The sequence below is a fragment of the Manacus candei genome, unplaced genomic scaffold (assembly GCF_025592945.1).
Source record: "Manacus candei isolate 608988 ecotype Guabito, Panama unplaced genomic scaffold, ASM2559294v1 h1tg000088l, whole genome shotgun sequence".
Classification (NCBI taxonomy): domain Eukaryota; kingdom Metazoa; phylum Chordata; class Aves; order Passeriformes; family Pipridae; genus Manacus; species Manacus candei.
The window spans coordinates 5,196,928-5,200,967 of record NW_026138136.1 but is presented as its reverse complement, the minus strand read 5'-3'; the positions used below and the strand labels follow the sequence as shown (position 1 = coordinate 5,200,967).

The 4,040-nt window shown below is 50.6% G+C and overlaps 1 long non-coding RNA gene across 3 annotated transcripts; it reads left to right on the top strand.

The window, feature by feature from the left end:
* Positions 1–456: 456 nt before the first annotated feature.
* Positions 457–1,556, top strand: LOC127482483 (uncharacterized). Of its 3 annotated transcripts, none has more exons than XR_007908619.1 (3): positions 457–587; positions 863–962; positions 1,268–1,556. It is a non-coding gene; the product is annotated as an uncharacterized LOC127482483 (long non-coding RNA). The 3 variants fall into 3 exon arrangements; XR_007908618.1 differs by having other exon boundaries at positions 457–627; positions 833–917; positions 1,238–1,556; XR_007908620.1 differs by having other exon boundaries at positions 461–502.
* Positions 1,557–4,040: the final 2,484 nt, after the last annotated feature.

Here is a 4,040-nt window from a genome sequence, read left to right as displayed (position 1 = left end):
GGAAATATGTCTTTGTTTAAAACCACAAACTAGACATATCATTAGTTATGGTGTCTTTTCTCTGTGACTGAATAACTCATTGGCTTTCCAGACACTGGTTTCTATTGCTTGGTTTCACTGCCCATCCAGAACACCAGGTGAGTCTTCAGTTCCCCAGTTTACTCAGAAAATAATAAGTTTTGCTCAGATTACGAGGGAAATACTGTTGTGATATTTACCTGTCACCTTCTTTTAAAATTAAGTGTAATTTGAAGTGAAAATGGGAAGGGAAGGTTTGGGAAGGGAAGATTTGGGAAGGTTTGGGAAGGTTTGGGAAGGTTTGGGAAGGGAAGTTTTGGGAAGGGAAGGTTTGGGAAGGTTTGGGAAGGGAAAGTTTGGAAAGGGAAGGTTTGGGAAGGGAAGGTTTGGGAAGGGAAGGTTTGGGAAGGGAAGGGAAGGGAAGGTTTGGGAAGGGAAGGTTTGGGAAGGGAAGGTTTGGGAAGGGAAGGGAAGGTTTGGGAAGGTTTGGGAAGGGAAGGTTTGGGAAGGGAAGGTTTGGGAAGGTTTGGGAAGGGAAGGTTTGGGAAGGGAAGGGAAGGTTTGGGAAGGTTTGGGAAGGTTTGGGAAGGTTTGGGAAGGTTTGGGAAGGTTTGGGAAGGGAAGGGAAGGTTTGGGAAGGTTTGGGAAGGGAAGGGAAGGTTTGGGAAGGGAAGGGAAGGGAAGGTTTGGGAAGGGAAGGTTTGGGAAGGTTTGGGAAGGTTTGGGAAGGGAAGGGAAGGGAAGGGAAGGGAAGGTTTGGGAAGGGAAGGGAAGGGAAGGTTTGGGAAGGGAAGGTTTGGGAAGGGAAGGGAAGGGAAGGGAAGGGAAGGGAAGGGAAGGGAAGGGAAGGTTTGGGAAGGGAAGGGAAGGGAAGGGAAGGGAAGGTTTGGGAAGGGAAGGTTTGGGAAGGGAAGGTTTGGGAAGGGAAGGGAAGGTTTGGGAAGGTTTGGGAAGGGAAGGGAAGGTTTGGGAAGGTTTGGGAAGGTTTGGGAAGGGAAGGGAAGGGAAGGGAAGGGAAGGGAAGGGAAGGGAAGGGAAGGGAAGGGAAGGGAAGGGAAGGGAAGGGAAGGGAAGGGAAGGGAAGGGAAGGGAAGGGAAGGGAAGGGAAGGGAAGGGAAGGGAAGGGAAGGGAAGGGAAGGGAAGGGAAGGGAAGGGAAGGGAAGGGAAGGGAAGGGAAGGGAAGGGAAGGGAAGGGAAGGGAAGGGAAGGGAAGGGAAGGGAAGGGAAGGGAAGGGAAGGTTTGGGAAGGGAAGGGAAGGTTTGGGAAGGGAAGGGAAGGTTTGGGAAGGGAAGGGAAGGGAAGGGAAGGGAAGGGAAGGGAAGGGAAGGGAAGGGAAGGGAAGGGAAGGGAAGGGAAGGGAAGGGAAGGGAAGGGAAGGGAAGGGAAGGGAAGGGAAGGGAAGGGAAGGGAAGGGAAGGGAAGGGAAGGTTTGGGAAGGGAAGGGAAGGGAAGGTTTGGGAAGGTTTGGGAAGGGAAGGTTTGGGAAGGGAAGGTTTGGGAAGGGAAGGTTTGGGAAGGGAAGGTTTGGGAAGGGAAGGGAAGGGAAGGGAAGGGAAGGGAAGGGAAGGGAAGGGAAGGGAAGGGAAGGGAAGGGAAGGGAAGGGAAGGGAAGGGAAGGGAAGGGAAGGGAAGGGAAGGGAAGGGAAGGGAAGGGAAGGGAAGGGAAGGGAAGGGAAGGGAAGGGAAGGGAAGGGAAGGGAAGGGAAGGGAAGGGAAGGGAAGGGAAGGGAAGGGAAGGGAAGGGAAGGGAAGGGAAGGGAAGGGAAGGGAAGGGAAGGGAAGGGAAGGGAAGGGAAGGGAAGGGAAGGGAAGGGAAGGGAAGGGAAGGGAAGGGAAGGGAAGGGAAGGGAAGGGAAGGGAAGGAAGGGAAGGGAAGGGAAGGGAAGGGAAGGGAAGGGAAGGGAAGGGAAGGGAAGGGAAGGGAAGGGAAGGGAAGGGAAGGGAAGGGAAGGGAAGGGAAGGGAAGGGAAGGGAAGGGAAGGGAAGGGAAGGGAAGGAAGGGAAGGGAAGGGAAGGGAAGGGAAGGGAAGGTTTGGGAAGGGAAGGGAAGGGAAGGTTTGGGAAGGGAAGGGAAGGGAAGGTTTGGGAAGGGAAGGGAAGGTTTGGGAAGGGAAGGGAAGGGAAGGTTTGGGAAGGGAAGGGAAGGGAAGGTTTGGGAAGGGAAGGGAAGGTTTGGGAAGGGAAGGGAAGGGAAGGGAAGGGAAGGGAAGGGAAGGGAAGGGAAGGGAAGGGAAGGGAAGGGAAGGGAAGGGAAGGGAAGGGAAGGGAAGGGAAGGGAAGGGAAGGGAAGGGAAGGGAAGGGAAGGGAAGGGAAGGGAAGGGAAGGGAAGGGAAGGGAAGGGAAGGGAAGGGAAGGGAAGGGAAGGGGAAGGGAAAGGGAAGGGAAGGTAAAGGTAAAGGGAAGGTAAAGGTAAAGGGAAGGCAAGGGAAGGGTGTCAGAGACTGAAATGTTTGATGATTTATGCATTCTAGGAGACTTTTGTAGGCTTTTGACTTGCATTATACCTCTGATGAGCAATCCGGCCCCTCCCTCCCTCCAGTGCTGAAGGTGTGAAGCCCTGAAAAGGCTGAGCTTGCAGGCTTTTGACCTTTGATGGGCAATTGAAGGGGCAGGACCTCTGATGGCCCATAGGAGCCCATCTCCCCCCCTGGCAGTCGGGAATAGGGCGGGAACCAGGCCAGACACAGCAGCTCTTGCACAGGGCCCAGGGAGAGATTGGAGGCTCAAGGCATGGCCCGTGACACTGACCATGGATATAATAACTCATAACTTCTTGGAGTGTGGGGGCTTCCCTCCTTCACCTCCGGCGGATCAAGGCCACCACTTCAACTGACAGACATGGAAGCTGCAAGTACCAAGTTTCATCGCTGGACCCCGTGGGCGGTGACTATAGACATCTGTCCATTCTCAGCTTTTCTTTCCCTTACTCTTATCCTGCTTTTCTCTCCCCTATACATTTTCTCCCCCCCCCCCAAGGTTATCTCTATGTCACATTGTTACATGACAGCACCTAAAATTCTAGCATACCTGTTGATGCAAAATTGTCTCCAATGTATTTTCTATCTCTAGGCCACATTGTTATATGACAACACAGAAATGCTAGCATGCCTGTTGATACAGAATTGTTAAAATAAACCTTGCCAGTATATGTTTTCAGACACCAGTTATTCAGTGTCGTTTCACTCTAATCCACCCCAAGGGAATTATTGATAAAACCTGGGTTACCCCCCTCCCTTTTTCTGGGGCGGGTCGTAACAAAGGGAAGGTTTGGGAAGGTTTGGGAAGGTTTGGGAAGGTTTGGGAAGGGAAGGTTTGGGAAGGTTTGGGAAGGTTTGGGAAGGTTTGGGAAGGGAAGGGAAGGGAAGGGAAGGGAAGGGAAGGGAAGGGAAGGGAAGGGAAGGGAAGGGAAGGGAAGGGAAGGGAAGGGAAGGGAAGGGAAGGGAAGGGAAGGGAAGGGAAGGGAAGGGAAGGGAAGGGAAGGGAAGGGTTGTGTCAAAGTCATGCTTTCTCTTTTCTGGAATTTTTGAACTCTTGGAAAAATGTTATGGACACAAGTTTACCCTAAAGGTAAAGAACCATTGTTTTCAAAGAGAAAAAAAATGAGGACCTTTAAAAGTCCATAATTTTCATGCTTCTCAAGAAAATATATCACATTTTACAGACCCAGCTAACTGATTTTTTTTAAAGAAACAGCAATATGCATTTATTACTTCTATCGGTGGCTAATAAGTAAGATAAAAGTTTTTAGCTTTGTGGTTTTAATTTCTTTTAAAATCATGTTTTATTACATTGGCCATAATAAATCAAATTGTTTGCTATCTCATCCACTGTCTGAGCAGTTCTATTGATCGGTGATGAATGAGTCCCCAAATTGCCTACTGTGTGCTCTATTCATGCACACTGCATTGCTTGTTTTAGCTACGCTTATTGTGAGACCAAAAAAAAACACCAAAGCTGCAGGTGTGGGAAAATTAAGAAGCTTTGCCAAGGAAGGTCAGAACCCTGGATATGCTGAACAG